The sequence below is a fragment of the Cetorhinus maximus genome, chromosome 16, assembly GCF_964194155.1.
Source record: "Cetorhinus maximus chromosome 16, sCetMax3.hap1.1, whole genome shotgun sequence".
NCBI lineage: Eukaryota > Metazoa > Chordata > Chondrichthyes > Lamniformes > Cetorhinidae > Cetorhinus > Cetorhinus maximus.
Window position 1 is genome coordinate 75,078,956 of NC_135894.1, and position 20,301 is coordinate 75,099,256.

The window sequence follows — 20,301 nt, forward strand, 5'->3', positions numbered from 1 at the left end:
TAATAGGGGATTTTAACTACCCAAATATTAATTGGGATAGTTTTAGTGTGCAAGATAGGGAGGGAGCAAAATTCTTAAGTTGTATCCAGGAGAACATTTTTAGCCAGTATGTAGAAAGCCCAATAAGGGAGGGGGCAGTTTTGGATCTAATATTCGGAAATGAGCCCGGGCAGGCAGAAGGTGTATCAGTAGGGGAGCATTTTGGAGATAGTGACCATAACTCAGTTAGATTTAGGATAGTTATGGCAAAGGGCTGGGAATAAAAGTTCTAAACTGGGGAAAGGCTAATTTTACTAAGATGAGATATGATTTGGCCCCAGTGGACTGAGAACAGCTACTTGCAGATAAAACTGTGTCAGAGCAGTGGGAGGCATTCAAGGAGGAAATAGCGAGAGTACAGGGCAAATATGTTTGTGTAAAGACAAAGTGGTGGACCAAGTCCGGAGAACCCTGGATGTCAAGGGACACAAAGGTTAGGAGTAAGGAAAAAAGAGAAGCTTATGGCAGATACCGAGGGCTCACTATGGCAGAGTCCTTAGAGGGGTATAAAAAGTGCAGGGGGGAACTTAAAAAGGAAATTAGAAAAGCTAAGAGAGTGCATGAGAAAGCATTAGTGGGTAGAATAAAGGGAAACCCAAAGGGTTTTTTTAAATATATAAAGAGCCAAGAGAATAACTAGGGAAAGAGTATAGTCAATTAAGGACCATAGAGGTAATCTGTGTGTAGACCCGGAAGATGTGGGTACAGTCCTCAATGAATGCTTTGCAGTGGTTTCACAATGGAAAAGGACAACGCAGGTATAGACATCAGGGTGGGGGACTGTGAAATATTAGGGGAAATTAACATAGTGAGGAGGTACTAGTGGGTTCAGCGGCCTTAAAAGTGGGTAAATCCTCAGGCCTGAATTGGATGTATCCCAGGCTGTTGAGGAAGGTAAGGGAAGAGATATCAGGGGCCCTGGCAGTAATTTTCAAATCCTCTCTGGCCACAGGTGAGGTGCCAGAGGACTCGAGGACTGCTAACATTTTCCCATTATTAAAAAAGAGAGGAAGGGATAGACCAGGAAGTTACAGGCCAGTCAGCCTAACCTCGGTGGTGGGAAAGTTACTAGAAAGAATTCTGATGGACAGAATATATCTGCACTTGGAGAGACACGGATTAACCAGGGATAGTCAGCATGGATTTGTTAAGTGAAGATCATGTTTGACAAATTTGATTGTATTTTTTTAGGAGGTAACCAGGAGTGTTAATGAGGGTAATGCATTTGATGTGGTCTAATTGGACTTTAGCAAGGCTTTGATAAGGTCCCTCATGGCAGACTGGTCAAGAAAGTAAGAGCCCATGGGATCCAAGGCAAAGTGCCACATTGGATCCAAAATTGGCTGAGAGGCAGGAAGCAGAGGGTAATGGTAGAGGGATGTTTCTGTGACCGGGAGTCTTTCCTGTGAGGTTCCGCATGGCTCAGTGTTGGGACCCTTGCTGTTTATGGCGTACATAAATGATCAGATTTAAATGTAGGGGGTATGATCAAGAAGTTTGCAGATGACACGAAAATTGGTAGGTAGTAGGATAGCCATAAACTGCAGGAGGATATCAATGGACTGGTCAGGTGGGCAGAGCAGTGACAAATGGTATTCAACCGGATAAGTGTGAGGTAATGCACTCGCAGAGGGCTAACAAGGCAAGGGGTTACATTATGAATGGTAGGACCCTGGAAAGTACTGAAGATCAGAGAGACCTTGGTGTGCATATCCACAGATCCCTGAAGGTAGCAGGGCAGGTAGATAAGGTGGTTAGGAAGGCATTTGGGGTACTTGCCTTTATTAGCTGAGGCATAGAATACAAGAGCAGGGAGGTTATGCTGGAACTGTATAAAACATGAGAAGGATGTGAGGGTGCAGAGGAGATTTACCAGAATGCTGCCTGGGCTGGATGGTCTGAGCTATGAGGAAAGATTGGTTAGGCTGGGAGTTGTTTTCCTTGGAGCAGCAAAGATCGAGGGGGTATAAGATTATGAGTGGCATAGATCAGGTGGATAGCAAGGCACTTTTTCCATTAGAGGGGTCAATATGCAGGGGGCAGAGATTTAAGGTAAGAGGTAGAAAGCTAAGAGGGGAGTTGAGGAGAAATCTTTTTCACTGAGCATGGTGGGAGGTTGCTGCCTGAAAGGGTGTTGAGTCAGAAACTCTCGTAACATTTAAGAAGTATTTAGATATTCACTTGCGTTGCCATAGCCTCCAGGGCTATGGACCAAGCGCTAGAAAATGGGATTAATGTAGTCAGGTCTTTGTTCACTGGTGCAGACACGGTGGGCTGAATGGCTTCCTTCTGTACTGTCAATGTCTGAGAGTCTGAGTCTAGTGGGGGAACCTTGAACTAGGGGACATAGTTACAGAATAAGGGGACTCTCATTTAAAACTGAGTTGCTAAGGAATTTCTTCTCTTGGAGGATAGTGAATGTCTGGAGTTCTCTACCCCAGAGAGTTGTGGAGGCTAGATTACTGAGTGTACTTAAAGAGGAGGTAGATAGATTTTTGAAATATCAGGGAGTTGAGGGCTAGGAGGAGCTGGCACGAAAGAGGAGTTGAGGCCTGGGCTAGATCAGCCATGATCTTATTGAATGGTGGGGCAGGCTTGAGGGGCTGAATGGCCTACTCCTGCTCCTATTTCTTGTGTCCTTATATAGGAATGGAAAGGAGACCTGAGAAGGTTATTCCCAGGGGTCTCTGGCTCTTAACTGGAGCTCTCTTGCCATGAGACCTGAGGGACTGAAGTGAGGTGATATTTGCCAAGGATGGGAGGAAGAGGTCAGCCTCTCAAACCAAGTGGATAGAAGTGGCAGACACAGTGAGCAGCAGGACTGTGCTCCCTTGAACCTGGATATAATACACCAAAAGGTTCAAGGACCTCTGGAAATAAATACAATAACCATCACTAGAGAGAGAAAAAGTACCATGGAAACTAATGGGGCTAAGGACTGTTAAGTCCCCTGGGTTGCATCCTAGGATATTAAAGGAAGTAGCTACAGAGATAGAGGATGCACTGGTAGTAATCTTCCAAGAACCCTTAGATTCTGGAAAAGTCCCAGAGGATTGGAAAACTGCCAATGTAACACCCTTATTCAAAAAGGGAGGGAGACAAAAAAAACATAACTATAGGCCAGTTTGCTTAACATCTATCGTTGGGAAAATGTTAGCCTATTATAAAGGATGTAATAGCAGAGCATTTAGTAATGCATAAAATGATCAAGCAGAGTCAGCATGTCTTCGTGAAGGGGAAATCATGCCTGACAAATTTATTAGAATTCTTTGAGGAGGTTAGAAGCAGGATAGATAAAGAGGGACCAGTAGATGTAATATATTTGGATTTCCAAAAGGTGTTCAATAAGCACATAAAGTTACTTAATAAGATAAGAGCCCATGGTGTTGGGGGTAGAATATTAACATGGATAGAGGATTGGCTAACTAATAGAAGACAGAGAGTTGGGATAAGGGGGGCGTTTTCAGGATAGCAACCTGTAACTAGTGGAGTGCTGCAGTGGTCAGTGCTGGAGTCACAATTATTTACAATATATATAATAATGATTTGGGTGAGGGAAGTGAATGTACTATTGCCAAGTTTGCGGATGACACAAAAAGAGGTGGGCAGGCAAGTTGTGAGGATGACACAAGGAGTCTACAGAGGGATATAGACAGGTTAAGTGAGTGGGCAAAAACTTGGTAGATGGAATATAATTTGGGAAAATGTGAGGTTATGCGCTTTCGCAGGAAGAATAGAGGAGTTGAATATTATTTAAATGGAGAAAGACTGCAGAAAGCTACAGCACAGAGGGATTTGGGAGTCCTCGTGCATGAATCCCGAAAAGCTAACATAGAGGTTCGGCAGGTGATGTTTACTAATCCCATTGGTATTAGGGTGATTTTTCTGCTTACCCCAGTCAAAAAAGGAATATGTCTCTGTTTGTGAAGATGTCGTAGTTGTGGGAGAAATAGTGGTCTGAGTATAGATGGCGGATGTTTACCAATCCCATTGGGGTGAGGCTAACTTTTCTGCTTACACAGTCAATTAAGAAACTATGTCCTAACTGCTCAAAACATTGTTTGATTTTTTGATTTTTCACCTGGGGCTCTAGTTGACATCTGAGGGGGCGGGTTTTCTTTCCAAAGGTTTCTCATGGTTGCATTGAGTTTTCTAATGAGCTCATTTTCTTCTTGAACTATTTTAATTCCAAGATTCTTAGTTAATATTGTGGTGTGTAGCTCAATTTGTATGGGCTGATAAATGGAACTGTGGTAACGCAATTGGTTCAGTTATTGAAATAGTGCCAAATGGAAGTGTAACTTTGGTAAAGATAGATTTGACAAGAAGGACTTTCTTACAACTGACCTTGGAAACAAAAGGTCTGCCTTGACCAGAGTAAGATTTCGGGTGCACCAGTTACAGTAATTATGTTAATAACAGCTTTGACAAGTGCACTTTGGAAACAGTTTTCGTGGGAACCAGCCAGCTGAAGGAAAGGCGCCCATCAACACAAAAGAGAACATATTTAAATGCCAATGATTGGAGAAGTGGTTCAATGAAATAAATAAACATTTTTGTATTGGTTCAATAGGCTTTGCTGATGGTGGCGGTTAAATAAGTGAGGACTTATTAGTTAAATTGCATGGCTCACAATTAGCCACTTATGTTTTACATGCTTTAAGCATACCTGGCCCCAGTGCAACGAAGTTATTTTGCAGAATGTTGTTTTGGCACCACAATGTGCTTGTCCTATATCCTAATGAATTTCCTCTACAAGCTGTACTCGGTTTTGACTCCAAGGTACTCCTTAATCTCCTTTGGGCAACTTAATTAGCACAATGTCAGTAGCGGTCTCTGAGTAAAAGTACTTTGATGGATATCATTTTGGATTCTCTCTTGGTGGGTCTTATAACTTAATCAGTTCCTCATTATGATTAGCTATCCTTTCTGCCCTAGTGATAACACTAATTTTTGCAGGTATCTTGAAGCTATTAATGTTATTAATAATATTGGAAAATATTTTTCTTTTAAATTGGGACTTAGTCTGTGGGTGTGTTTTAATTGGATTAAAGCCAGCTAGCCTGGGTGCTTAGACGTGTACTAGTTTTGAGATGTAAGGCAGGTAGTTGTGTTGTAAGAGAGGTGCATTTTTTGAATAGAGCATTCAAGAAGTCGGGTGAAATTTAGCACCTAGCTAGCAGAGACCAAGTAATATGTTTATATTACTAATAAAATTTGTACTATGAAAGGAGTTTTATTGTTAGAAGTGGTGGAGTTCAAAGAGACTGGTGATACAATGAAAATTTACATTCAATGAGCTGTGTTGGATATAACCAATAGCGACTTTCGTGTGTCCAGTGCAGAGGCAATGTAAGATCAAAGTAATTGTAAGCCTACAGTTGTCGCCACAGGATCCAAAGTGAAAAGAATCTCATTTTGAATTCGTAAGGTGAAAATGCTTTGCCTGGTGTCTGGTTAAGTCTATGGGTTGCTGTTGCCTTAATGCAGATTAATTTAGGAATTTGTTATAAGTTATGATAGTGGTAATTTGTAGCCGTGTATATGTGTTTACTGTGTTGTAACTTAATAAAATGTTTCATTTAGTTTAATATAAAACCTCTCGAGAACTGGTGGTCTGATTCTTGAATTTAGAGTTGCATCTCAAACGTACCAGTTAAAAATATAGGTTATGACAGTTGTTTAAAGTTTCCCTCTGGAATTTTTTAATAACTCAGCTTTATCAACTGCTCGGTCGTAACAGGCCCCTCTTGAGGGGAGTGTCATGTAGGCTGAATGCTTTGCTTGTTCATCTGTAAGACTGTTGACCTTGAGTGTACTGTCCCATTGGTTTGCTTGGTTACATAAATAACCTGACAATTTTTCTGTTCTCAAGCAAAGAATGTCCTCCCACAATGACTTATGTTTTTTGGATTTACCCTGTGATTTGTAAATCCTGTTTGTTCCCAGAACACTGAGTCCTGGTTGAATTGTATTTAACAATAGTTGCTATCTGTATAGAATAATGTGGGTTTAATAGGGTCTGCCTTTTCTAAAGCATACCACACTGCTACTGCTGCTGCTTCAGCATACTGGGTTGCCTTGTAGCCAAGGGGAATGGATAGTTATTCTTCCGGATGAAAAGAATAGGAATCTCAAAGTCCCTACTACTATCTCTATCTCAACTGAAGATTGTTGGGATGTCACTTTTTTAACATTTCATTAGCAGGCATTAGCTGACCCTACAACTTTGGCTGCCAACATACTGATCCCAGTTCCAGGAATGTGTCTTTGATTACTGGAGGGTCTCACTTAATGGTTTCCCTTTAAAGACCACGTTATAAAAGAACAGCAAAAGAATTATTGACCAGACAGTCATGACCCCGAGGGCTGGTAATTGTCACAAAAGATAGCCTACACCATTTTAGTCAAGTTCTGCTGCAGTTGTCATATGTGAGGAATTCGGGCTTGAACTTCACAAGTCGACTTGTTACAAGTCGGAAAGATTTATTAAGTACAAAATCTAATAAAACGAGGCAGTAATTTACAGGCTCAGACAGGCTTTACTTTCTGTTTTAACTGTGCAGTGGAGCACGCTAAGACTTGTCACATGGTCTTCCACTGCTTGTAGTTTAATTTTTCATACCACTGTGAGGTTGTCCTTTGTGATGGTCTCCTTCTCTGTGACAAGGGTTTTTGGCTTTCTCCTTTTACACAGTTTCCAGTGCCTGGGCCTCCTTGGTATGAGTAATTTGTACTTGTTATGGTTAAGTTAGTCCGGGCCCTTTCCAGGGTTGATGTGATTTATACATGCTATCAGTTATGGGTCACTTCAGACCGGTTCGATCTGTCCTTGAAGTTACATAAATCATTCTTTTAAGCCAGCATGAGCAATTTCAGGTTAGGTACCCAGTTTTCAGTCAAACCTTTCATTCTAGAGCTTAAAATCCAACATTTAAAATTGAATATTTACACGATTTTTCACAGTGTTGATCCAGGAGGGTACCAATGTTGGCAACGGCCTGCCGTGAAAGTCTCAGCTTTGTGGTACTCGCGTGTCGAAAGAATTGATCCCCTGCCTGTTGACACTGTGTTGGGGGGTCTTGCCATCTTCAAGCTGGAGCCCTGCGTCCACCCCCTCTGCCCTGTCGAGCAGCACTTAGCTGAGAAAATAGCTGGTGATGCTTCTCTTGTTCCTATCATAGGCCCAAAGTAGAGCTGCATAAGTTGCTCCCATGTCACAGTGAAGGCTAACAGCAGGGAAGTGCAGATCATGGTGTAGTGCAAAACAGGTGGACTGACTTTCAAAGAGTTGGCAATTACTTGTCGACCACTAAGAGCACCTTCTCAAAATGAGTGCTGTGAGCAGCAGCCTCTCACCTATGCAGGGCTGTCACCATTCAGCTTCACTTGTTTGAAAGCTTCACCTGAAGAAGCACTCCCCACTGTGCTTTTGCCAAGTTGATGCTGGCAATTTCCAAATTTCCACACAGCTTAGGAAACCTGTGCTCTGGCTTTCGAAGCAAAAATGCTGGGTTAAAATCATGATAATTTGGGTGTTTAAATATTGAAATTGCTTACCTGAAAGCTCCACAGGGGTTACCTGCTTGGCCTGCAAACCCACACGGGTCAAACCTGGAAGTGGGCGGGATCGTGTTGGGTTCTTAACCGGTTGCCAGTTTTCAGGGCTGGAACTGTGTCATTACATATGCATGCTAGTATATTGAAATATTGACCACAAATGGGCCTCATCCATTTTCTTAATGATAATGAATGTGCCAATAACTATTTAAAATACAAGCAAATTACCTCAGGCTGCCCTTCTTTTAAAATTCATGGTATTTTTGGATGTTGCCAACAGATTTTGCTTACCAATATTCCCCCTTAACCCCCTGTCCAAGGTATTGGGACTGATTTTTCTGCTTCCCCAGTCCTGGTGCTAGATGGGAGTCATCAGTATATTTTTTCGCAAGGTCATTAACATGGCTACAGAACTCTCAACTATTGGATTTTATGATTGAGGCCTTCTGTCCACTCATGGAGGTCAGCAGCCAGAAGGCCCCAGGTGGCTCGATTCCTGTCAAAAAAAAAAATTGCCTGGTGACCTACAGCCTGCTCCCAGAATTCTTGTTCATCCTCATTTAAGGAGTCAGGGGATAGGCCATAGGCTAAGTTTCTCTGGGTGCCCTTTCCCTTACGTCTCATTTGATTATCTAAAGAAACACAGATAAGCTGAATTCTGTTAGGTTAGGATGTGTGCCTCTGATAAGAGTCCGATATGAATTACGAGAAACCTGATGAGGAAACCAGTTATACCAATCGAGCAAATAGGATGCCAACTGTGAAAATAGGACACCACCAAAAAAAATGCATAAAATGACCAAACTATGTATAGAATAGATTAAAATGCAAATTGCCAGATACTCTAAAAGAAGATTCTTTCATTACATTACAATAGGCTAAGTTCAAGTGCCATGTTGTAAATAGAAGAATGATATAATAAGCTTCTGCTTCTCATCAATCCACAAAAGTTAAACATAATAGTGAACAAGTGTGGGACATGTTGAGAAGCTAGATATAATGTGATAGAATGTTTGAAAACCTGAAGGCTGGGAACATTTGTGTATAATCTGGGTAAAAAGGGTTCTTTTTAGAGAAGGGTTGATTGTAACCAAGTTTCAGTCCTGTTTTCCCCAGCTGACTGAAACGCAGCCACAGAGAGAGCTGCTCCTCTCTTTCCATGGGAGAATGCGAACATCAAGTGAGGGCATGATTGAATTTGCCTTTGAAGCCTTTCTCCAAGTAGCTTGCCAATTATTATTGTTTCACCCTTGGAAATGAACAATAGTTTACTTCTGTGAGGTGCTGGAGCACTGCCACTGCTCAAGGAACTATAGCCGGTGTGTTACAAAGGAGGGTATACAATATACAAATGTCACAGATGAGCAGACATTTTTTTTCTTTCATGGTGTTATGACCATGCAGTTGGTATAGCTGAGTTATTTTTTTTTTAAATCCCAAAGGGAAACTTTAAACAACCTATAATTGTAAGCGTTATGTTTGAGATGCAAATCAGGAATCATACCACCAGTTGTTGAGAGGCTTTATATTAAGCTAAATGAAACATTTTATTAATTTATACAAGAAAAGTATATGCACAAGGCTACAAATTACTATGATGATTACTTTTAACAAATTTCCAAACTAATCTCCATTAAGGCAACAGCAACCCATAGACTTAACCAGATACCAGACAAAGCATTTTCACCTTTTGAATTCAAAATGAGGTTCTTTTCACTTTGGTTCCTGTGGGGACAGCTGGAGGCTTATAGCTGCTGTTGATCTCACATTACCTCTGCCCTGCACACACAAAACTGCTGAAGTTATACCTAGCATCGCTCATTGAATGTAAATTCTCATTGTATCACCAGTCTTTTCTAACAGTAAAACCCCTTTCATAGTATCAATTTTATTAGTAATATAAACATATCGCTTGGTATTTGCTAGATAGGTGTCAGTTTTCACCCCACTTCTTGAATGCTGTATTCCAAAAATGCAAATGCGCTCTACCTCTCCCACATATCAAAACTAGTACACATCAAAGCGCCTAGACTAGCTGGCTTTAATCCAATTAAGACACACCCATAGACTAAACCTCTATATTTTATTTTAAAAGAAAAATATTTTCCAATAATATTAAATACATTCATAGCTTCATGACACATGGGATGTGAGCATCAGTGGCAAGGCCAACATTTGTTGCTGATCCGTAATTGCCCTTGAGAAGGTTGTGGGGAGCTGCTGCCTTGAGCCTCTGCAGTCCATGTGGTGTGGCTACACGCACAGTGGTGTTAGGAAGAGGGTTTCAGTGTTTTGACCCAGTGACAGTGAAGGACCTCTGATATACTTCCAAGTCAGGTTGGGGTGTTGCTTGGAGGGGAACTTGCAGCTGATGTTCTAATATGTCTGCTGCCTTGCCCTTCTAGATGGTAGAAGCTGTGTTTGGAAGGTGCTTTTGAAGGATGCTTGGCGAGTTGCTGCAGTGCATCTTGTATATGGTGTACACTGCTGCCACAGTGTGCTGGTGGTTAGAGTGGGTGAATGTTTAAGGTGGTGATTGGGGTGCCAATCAAACAGATTGCTTTGTCTTGGCTGGTGTCAAGCTTCTTAAGCATTGCTGGAGCTGCACTCATCCAGGCAAATGGAAAGTATTTTATCACACTCCTGACTTGTGCCTTGTAGATGATGGACAGGCTTTGGGCAGTTAGGAGGTAAGTTACTCACCGTAGGATTCCCAGCCTCTAACCTGCTCTTGTAGCCACAGTATTTATATGGCTGGTCCAGTTCTGATTCCGGTCAATTGTCGCCTTCAGGATGTTGAAGGTGAGGGATTCAGCAATGGTAATGTTTAAATACTTACAAAAATAATTAACTTACATACTTTTTAATTTTGAGCTAATCACTCTGTCACACTAAAGGATTGTGATTACATACTGATACTGGATTTGTACTGTGTAACATTATTGTTTAACATTTGTAAACATTCAAATTTAGTAATTTTAAATGAGTGGAGCATTGCTAACTGCTTCATCTTCAAAGATAGATGTTCACTTATTCCTGCATTGTTTGGTGTTAGAAATAGTCTAACTACTTTCCTCCAACAGCTCTTCTCTGTTGTCGAGCTCGATGGGACTGCTTGGTTCCACTCTTACCTGTACAGTCATAGCCAGAGTAATGATTTCTTTTCTGCCTCTACACGATTATCTCCAGAGTCTCCAATAATATTTTGTTTGCTTTCTTCTTTGCCTCAACTATGCATTGACCTTTGGCAGCATCATCTGCAGATTTGTGGTCAGCTTCTATCTGTACACTTTTAAAAAATTCTTTCCCAGTATGTGGGCATTGCTGGCAAGCCAACATTTTTTTGCCCATCCCTAATTGCCCTTGAAAAAGTGGTGGTGAGCTGCCTTCTTGCCCCGCTGCGGTCCATGTGGTGTCGGTACACCCACAGTGCTGTTAGGAAGGAAGCTCCAGGATTTTGATCCAGCAACAGTGAAGGAACAACTATTTAGTTCCAACTCGGGGTGTTGTGTGACTTGTAGGGGAACTTGCAGATGATGGTGTTCCTATGTATCTGGTGGCCTAGACCTTCTACGTGGTAGAGGGAGAGGTCAGAATTGGAAGGTGCTATTGAATGAGCATTGGTAAGCTATGAACAAGGAGCAGGAGTAGGCCATTCAGCCCCTCGAGCCTGCTCCGCCATTTGATAAGATCATGGCTGATCTGATAGTAAGCTGAAATCTGAATCCCACCCAACCCCGATAGCCTATCATGCTCTTACTTACCAAGAATCTATCCATCTCTGCCTTAAAAATATTAAAACTCTGCTTCCACCACCTTTTCAGGAAGAGTTCCAAAGACTCACGACCCTCTGAGTGAGAGAATTTCGCCTTATCTCTGTTTTAAATGGGCGACTCCTTATTTTTAAACAGTGACCCCTAGTTCTGGATTCTTCCACAAGAGGAAGCACCCTCTCCACATCCACCCTGTCAAGACCCATCAGGATCTTAAATGTTTCAATCAAGTCACTCTTACCCTTCTAAACTCCAGCAGATACAAGCCTAATCTGTCCAGCCTTTCCTCATAAGACAACCCATCCATTCCAGGTATTAGTCTGGTAAACCTTCTCTGAATTGCATCCAACGCATTTACATCCTTCCTTAAATAAGGTGACTAGCACTATACACAGTACTCCAAATGTGGTCTCATTAGTGCCCCGTACAACTGAAGCACAACCTTCCTACTTTTGTATTCCATTCCCCTCACAATAAATGATAACATTCTATTAGTTTTCCTAATTACTTGCTGTACCTGTACCTTTTTTGATTCATGCACTAGGACACCCAGATTCCTCTGCACCTCAGAGCTCTGCAATTTCTTATCATTTAGATAATATGCTTCTCTTTTATTCTTCCTGCCAAAATGGACAATTTCACATTTTCAAGCATTATACTCCATTTGCCAGATCTTTGCCCACTCACTTAACCTATCTATGTCTTTTTGTACAAAAACAAAAATACCTGGAAAAACTCAGCAGGTCTGACAGCATCTGCAGAGAGGGATACAGTTGACGTTTCGAGTCCGTATGACCCTTCATCAGAACTAAGACATATAGAAATGAGATGAAATATATGCTGGTAGAAGGGGGTGGGACAGGAGAGCTCGATAGAGGGCCAGTGATAGGTGGAGGCCAAGGAGAGACTGCCAGAGATGTCATAGACAAAAGGACAAAGGGGTGTTGATGGTGCTGATATTATCTAAAAGATGTGCTAATCTTTTAGATAATATCACCACCATCAACACCCCTTTGCCCTTTTTGTCTATGACATCTTTTTCCAGGTATTTTTGTTTTTGTTCTAGATTTCCAGCATCCACAGTATTTTGTTTATATCTTTTTGTAGTTGTTGCGGTGCATCTTGTAGAGCGTATACACTGCTGCCACTATGTGCCGGTGATGGCGGGGGTGAATGTTGGATAGGGTGTTGATCAAGCGGACTACTTTGTTCTGGATGGTGTTGAGCTTCTTGAGTGTTGTTGGAGCCATCCAGGCAAGTTGGAAGTATTCCATCACATGCCTGACTTGTATCTTGTAGATGGTGGACAGGCTTTGGGGAGTCAGGAGGTGAGTTACTTTCTGCAGAATTCCCAGCCTCTGGCCTGCTGTTGTAGCCACAGTATTTATATGTTTAATCCAGTTCAGTTTCCAGCCAATGGTAATCCCCAGGATGTTGATAGTGGGGGATTCAGCGATGGTAATGCCACTGAACGTCAAGGGAGATGGTTAGATTCTCTCTTGTGGGAGATGGTCACTGCACGGCATTTGTGTGGCACGAAAGCTACTTGACAACTAATGACAATTACTCTGTATGGTATTCCCCTTACCTCCATTCCCTCTGCTGTCTGATGGCTTGTCCAACATCCAGATGAATTGCAATTATGTCCAGTTAAATATTAGGGGAAATAAATGCCAATGTCTTCATTCCCTGCTACAAGCTACATTCTTGCCACCGATGTCCTTCTCCTCCTGGATTAATGTCTCTGCCTGAATCAAACTGTGCGCAACTTTAGTATCCTAATATTCTCTGAGCTGAGTTCATGACTGCATGTACTCTACATCACTAAGATCACGTGATTCTGCTTCTATTACATTGCCTGCTTGCTTCCCGTGCCTTAATGCTGGTGAAGTCTAAATCTATGCCTTTGTAATCTCCAAACCCGACTATCCATTGCTCTCCTGATCCTCTGCAATTGTCAGTTCAACCCTTGCTTGCATCTTATCCAGCAAAATCTGGTTCTGGCTGACTTACTTCAGCCCCTGGTGCTCTAGCGAATCAAATTTAATATTCTCATCCTTATGTTTAAAGCCCTGCATGGACTTGCTCATCCATAACTCTGAAACCTCCTTCTGCCACCTCCCTTCCTTCAACTCATTGTTCCTCTGACTTTTTTCCTATTCTGTCCCTTCACCCCAACATCAGTGGCTGTACCTTTAGCTGCCAATCTGGAATTTTCTCCCTAATCCTTGCTGCCTCTCCACCTTGCCCTTTTTATGAAGCTTTTGGCTGCCTCTCCTCAAAATTCTTTCTTTGGCTTGATTTTTTTTAAAGTGCTTCGCTGTGAAGTTCATTGTACATTTTTCTACATTAAAGGTACTAAATAAATGCAAATTTTTAAATCAAAAGATATGACCAATTTTGAGATATCTGTAAAAAGAAATTAAAGATTTGATGCTTCATCAACTTTGTTCATTTTGAATTATTCAGCAATAATGTTAATCCCCGGAATATATTCTGGTTTTGGTGATTTGTTTTTCTATTTTTGATCTGTCAAAATCTGAAAGGAAATTTTGGAAGGTGTACGATATTGCCGCACATAATGAGCATTGTAATGTTTTTGTAAGTATATAAAATGTTATTTCACAAGCCTGTACCTGCTATGTTGATGTCAGGTTTTGGGTTTCTTACATAATAGCTTTGACATTGTGAGCCATGTGTCACTAGTGAGGTTTCACACCAGCTGCAGGGCCTCACAAATCATTCCGTTAATGACTCTTTTATAGCTACCACTGTGAAATAGTAACAAATGGATGATCAAGATAGCTAAATGAATAGGATGGGCTTAAAGACCTACCTGGTTGAAACACAAAGTTTTACTGTCCAAATTGGACGTGAGATAGGTCAGGGGGTGGGATCAAAGCTTTTGAGTTCTGAGGTTTGCTTTGCTGATGATGATTTGTTGAAAACCTTAATAACCGTTACTTGCATATCAAGAGAGACGTGAAATCCGTCTGTACTATACTGATGTCAGCCTAGGTTATATGATCAAGATACCATGGAGTATTTTTGGTTCTGGAGCAGAAGTGATGGCCTGGAGCTAAGTGGTGTTGCATTCAAGGATATTAAGAGAAGGAAGGAAGGTTAAGATTGGGTCAGTAGTCTGAGGGTTGGGTTAAGCATGGGATTTTTAAGAACACTTTTTTTTCCCAAGCCATGTCCTGAATCACTTGAGCAGGCAAATGGCTCTTTTGTTTAACATCTCATTTCCCTCATAACAGTTCCTTCATGAATACAGCACTCCAAAGCAGTCTCAGAATATTGCTTCCATTTGGTGATTATAAACTCTGTTTGTTTTATGTAGGGAAAATAATGCTTGTGTACACCTTTCTCCATTTTTTATATTTGGCAACGTTATTTTGCTTCAAAATGAATTAACTCTGCTGTGTAACATGTAACGTGCTCACCATGTAATGCAGGAAATGCCTTATCAGATAGATTGATAAAGTCTGTTTTGTAGCGTAATTCTTGCCTCTGACTCAAAAGGTTCTGGGTTCAAGTCCCACTTCAAGAACATGAGCACAAAATCGAGACTGACACGCAAGCACAGCACAGAGTGTTACGTTGCCTGAGGTGTCGTCGTTTGGATGAGATGTTAAACTGAGGCCCCTTGGGGACATAAAAGATCCAATGATATCATGTCAAAGAAGAGTAGGGGAGCTTTCCTTTGTGTCCTTGCCAAAGTTTTCCCTTAATCTGTTTTTTTTAAAAAGTGACATTTATTATATGGTCATTTTCACATTGCTGCTTTTGGGAGTTTGCTGTTTGCAAATTTGCTAATTGGCTGCCATGCTTCCAATATTACAACACTGTGAAAAATTATATATAAGGCACTTTGGAATGTCCTGAGGCTGTGAAAAGCACTATTGTCAGGAAGATATAATAATTTTCATATTGTTATTTTGAATTTATTGTTAAGTAGAGTAATAGTGGGGTCTGTGTCAATGTATGTGTGTGTGTCTGTGTGTCTGTCCCTTAACTGAGTTAGAGACAGCTGAGCTGAAGACTTTGATGTAAGAAGAGAAACTAGGTTTGAAATGCTAAGTAGGTAAACATGAAGTTTTAGAATGTGAGGTGTAAAGGGAACATTTGTATTTTTAAATAAACCAGCGCTTGAATTCAAAAGAGGGGATGAAATGTTTCACCTAGCCAGGGGAAGTTAAAAAAGTGTGTTTATTTTCCCCAAAGGTTACTGGTAAAATTGGTACTATGATAGATTTTTATTATTAGAGGTAAAGTCCAAAGACATAGTGAAACAATGGGAGTTTGCAAGGGGAACATATGTATAAAGGAGAGAAGACTTTGTGCAAAGGAAGGCATTTATACGATCTAACACAAGTGTGAAAAACCTCAAGTTGCTGTCTACAAGGAATCGAAGCTGAGGAAAAACTCACTTTGAATTCAACTGTCTAGGGTGTGTGCTTTGCCTAGGCCTGTTTAAATCTGTGTTTTACTGTTGCCTTAAGGGAGGTGTAACTGGGAGTTAGATTAATTAGGGGAGCTAGGAGTTATCCTAGTAGTAATTTGAAGACCAATGTATGTGCTTAAAATTATTTCTTTTATTAATTAAATGTTTAATTTAGTTTTGTAAAACCCTCTAAGCCTCAGTGACTGAATTCAAAGCCTGCATCTCGAAATAAATACAAATTGCAAATAGTTGTGGCAGCTGCTTCAAGTTTCCCTCTGAGATTTGAGCAGCTTGGCATTTACCATCCACCCCCCACAACACTATATAAAATCCATCTCTCTCTTTCTTTATCTCTGTCAGCAAAATGTGTCACGCTCTCTCTTTTAGGCAGTCCCTAAGGATTGAGGATGACTTGTTTTTACTCTAGTTCGATGGGTTTTGAGATGGCTGATAAGTCCAATGCGATCTGCCTACTCTGCCACATGCGGAGAAGGTGGTGTTTGAAGGACTGGGTAGGTAGGCTGTCTGTTGGTTTGTGCACTTCCTCCGATGCCATAACTTTGCCTCTGCATTTACCTGACGAAGTCTCTGGATGTGTTCACTGCCTTCCCAAATGAGCCGCCTTTATTTTGGTCTGTCACAAGCCAGGGTCTCCAGTGAGTCGGTGGGTATGTTTGACATCTTCAGGGATGCTTTGAGGACGTCTCTAAATGTTTCCACTTGAGAGTCTCCTGCTGTGACTGAGTTCAGAGTAGAGCAATTGCTTTGGAAGTCTGCAGTCAGATGAACAACATGTCCAGCCCAGTGGAGCTGGTTTTGAGTGATTAGTGCCTCAATGTTGGGCAAATTGGCTTGCTGATGTTGGACCGCCTTTCTTGTCGCCAGTTTTGGAGGACCTTGCAAATGCATTGCTGGTGATACTCTTCCAGTGCATGGAGGTGCCTGTTGTAGGTTGTCCAAGTCTCCAAAGCATATAGGAGACTGGGGATCACTGATGCCTGTTAATTCATGATCTTCACCTCAGGTTTGAGATCCTAGTCCTTAGATACTCTCTTCCTCAGTCAACTGAAGGCTAAGCTGGCACATCGAAGGTAATGATGAATTTTGTTGTCTCTGTCTGCCTTTGTTGAGAGGAGGCTCCCAAGATACGGAAAGTGGTCTGCATTTTCCAGAGTTTTGCTGTTGATCAACGGGGAGGTGTTGTGCTGTAGACACTGGTTGGAAAAGGACCGTATTTTTCCATGTGTTTGGTGAAAGGCTCATTTCCTCATATCTTCAGAGAGGGAGTCGACAATGACCTGGAGTTCAGTTTCTGAGTGAATGCACACACAGATATCATCTGTACATTGAAGCTCAAAGACGGAGGTGAGTGGTTTTGGTTTTGGATTAAAGACTGGGTAGTTTGAACATTTTCCTTCCTGTTCTGTAGATGACATTCATGTCTGTGGGTAATTTGCTGGAGGTGAGGTGCAGTATTGCAGTGAGAAAAATGGAGAAGTGAGTTGGTGCAAAGACATAGCCTTGTTTGACCCCACTTTTCACTGAGATAGAGTTTGCGGTGGTTCTGTTGGTGAGGATCATGGTTTGTATCTCATCGTGGAGTAGCTGAAGGTTGGTAACAAATCCCTGAGGGCAGTTAAATTTGAGGAATGTACTCCATAAGTCTTCAGTTGCCAGAGTCAAAGGCTTTTGTGAGGTTGAAAAGGCAACTCTCTCTCTCTTTGTGTCAGTCAGAGAAAGATGCCACCAAGCCAATAGCTCCAAACTTGGTTGAAATGAATACAGTACAGTGCAGAGTACAGTGAGCTTGCTGCAAAATTTTGCACTCTTCCCTTTTGTGCTCCCCCTACCCCTATCTCTGTACTTGATTTGTCTTTCTGTCTGTCTCTCTCTTTCTTTCTCTGTTTCTCTCTCCACTGATGCTGCCGGACTTGCTGAACATTTCCAGTATTTTCTATTTTTATTTTTGGATTTCCAGCATCTGCAGTATTTGGTTTTGTACTTGTGCATTCCTGTTAGGTTGAAACAGCATACTTTCTTTTCTTCCTAGGCTTCTTATGTTCCTGTTGCAACTGTTTCATCAGTGTTTTCAATTGGAGGCGTTTCTGTGAGTATGTACTTTATGCGGGTTTTAAGCTCAACTCAATCAGGACTAAATATAGCCAAAAGTTTGTTTATTTTTGGATGTATCGTTTAAAAATTGCATGGGGGAACGTTTTGTTTCTGTTAGTTATTCTATTCCCCCTCCAAAGTTTAAGTTCAGATGGTTTGTAATGGCAATTACTCTTGTGTCCAGCAATATTGCTATTTTCCCATTAAATGAAAACTTCAGAATTGCTGTAAATATGCATCCTGTGTATTCTTCCGAAAATGTTATAACTAATAATATTGGCTGTCATAACTAAGATATATGAGCATGCATATTATGCGCCCTGACAGTTCTGATTTTTTTTTAAAGCCAATATTTGAGGGCCTCAAATAGTGGTTCTGGGTTAAAAATAGGGAATGCTGCCGGGTAGAGAGAGATTTTCCCTTGCTGCAGCTAGTTGCCTGCTCTCTCTCTCTCTCTCTCTCTCTCTCTCCCCCTTTGAGCTGCTAGCTCCATTTTCCAATTTTTGGAGCTGGAATTCACTTTCCTTTTCTTGTCCCTTGCTTTCTCTTCCCCCTTTTTCTCTTTCCCTTTCCTGAAACTCTGGCTCCAATTTAAGCTTTTCCAGCTCAAAATCGGCTAGGGGAGGGGACTCGGAGTCATGATTGAGCTCTTCACCTGACTGCTCTACTGATAAAGTCAGGCCTAGACGTTCTACCAACGTCAGGATTACTTCCTTTCTTTTGATTTTGCTGGGCAATTTGAACTGCATCTCCCCAGCTACAGCTTTCAATTGATCCATGCTAAGGGTCTCCAAACTTTATCCGCTTAGATTCTCTTATTGAGCAAACACTTCGGCATTGAATGTTGCCATTTTGTTCGTGTTGGGGCAAGAAATTTCCTGTAGTAGGTTACTTGTCTTAAAATTAGTTCCAGCCACCAAATTTTCCCTCTTTGGCTTCCAAATGGTTTGTTTCCATATCCAATTCAGGCTCGTTTTAAAATTTTAGACTCTGGTCAAATTCAAATTGGGTTTTCCCAGACTTGAGCTCCTAATTTCTGTTTCGGACCAGAGGGGGATTGATTTAAACAGCCCTGATTTCTCCTCTCACTACCCATCCATAAACAGAAGAGTATTTTTGATTTCACCCTTCATAAGTGGCGGTGTATTTTCCTCAACCTTTCAGTTTTGGAGTTATCCAACCCTCTATTAATAACCCCAAACTCGAGACAAGGTAAAATAAGAGGGTTAGTTTATTCTACACGCAAAAACATGGGAAAGTGGTGCTGCAATGTCCACCCCTTTTTGGACTCATACAATAAAAGAGGGATAAGGGAAAGAAAGGGGTACAGGGCAAGACCATGATAAAAAATAAGAGCTATGGTTTCATGTGAGTCCAGAGTCCAGAAACAAAAGTCCAGTGGCATATTCCTTCAAAGGTTAGCAGGCTGAACTGTTGTGGGGTCAGACTTTCCAGAAATGAGTACTTCCATGATGGGACAAGTCATGTAGAGATGAATTAGCCTTGAAGGCACAGGTACAGAAGTTCCAATGTTCACAGTGTAGATGGGGGCCAGGCACTTCACCTGAACAGAGCTCTTTCTGCTGCTACCTATTCGATGATAAAATGGCTGTCTGGGTTCAGTTCCACACAGCAATATTACAGGTTCTAGCAGCTTGGGGGAGGCCTTGTGACATAGCTCCCATGGGTCTTGGTCGAAGGATATATTTTCCCAGGTCTGGAATTTTGACATTTAATAGCGGAGTCCAGGTCCCTTTTGTCCTCTGCAGACATACTGTCTCCAGAAGCTAGAATTCCTCTTTAGAAATATAAAGAGTCTTTGTGAAGTCCTGGGTGTGTAGGGTTGGGGGTGTGCATTTGTGCTTTTTTAGAGATAATGTGTCTCTGCTGTTTGTCTGAAGGTTAGAAATTCCTCTGATATGAGTCATGGCTAGTCAGGGTAAAGCCTTGTCCATTTTTAAAATAAAAATAATAATTTTATAAAGTAGTCAGGCTGATATGAATATATTATATATCTATATTTATTTATTTCTTCCCGTCTCCTCGATGGGACCTAATTGTGTTTAGTTATATGCAAGCAGTGGACATTAACTGGAGTTTTACTTGAGCACATATAAAGAGACACTTTTTATTTATTCTTTCACGGGATGTGGGTGTTGCTGGCTAGGTCAGCATTTATTGCCCATCCTTAATTGCCCTTGTGAAGGTGGTGGTGAGCTGAATTCTTAAACCACAGCAGTCCGTCTGGTGTAGGTTCAGCCACAGTGCTGTTAGAAAGGGAGTTCCAGGATTTTAACCCAGCAACAGTGAAAGAACGGCGATATAGCTCCAAGTCAGGATAGAGTATGGCTTGATGGAGAACTTGCAGAT

The 20,301-nt window shown here is 41.4% G+C and overlaps 1 protein-coding gene across 6 annotated transcripts in view; it reads left to right on the forward strand.

Moving 5' to 3' along the window:
* Positions 1-20,301, forward strand: part of LOC144691723 (type 2 lactosamine alpha-2,3-sialyltransferase-like) — a 127,758-nt gene that overhangs the window by 27,185 nt on the left and 80,272 nt on the right. For 3 of the 6 annotated variants that reach the window (XM_078560116.1, XM_078560113.1, XM_078560119.1), the window contains exon 2: positions 17,870-17,926. The exons of the other annotated variants lie outside the window; for them this stretch is intronic. The gene's annotated coding sequence lies outside the window, so the exon portion shown is untranslated. The remainder of the gene's footprint in view (positions 1-17,869; positions 17,927-20,301) is intronic. 6 annotated transcript variants of the gene reach the window in all.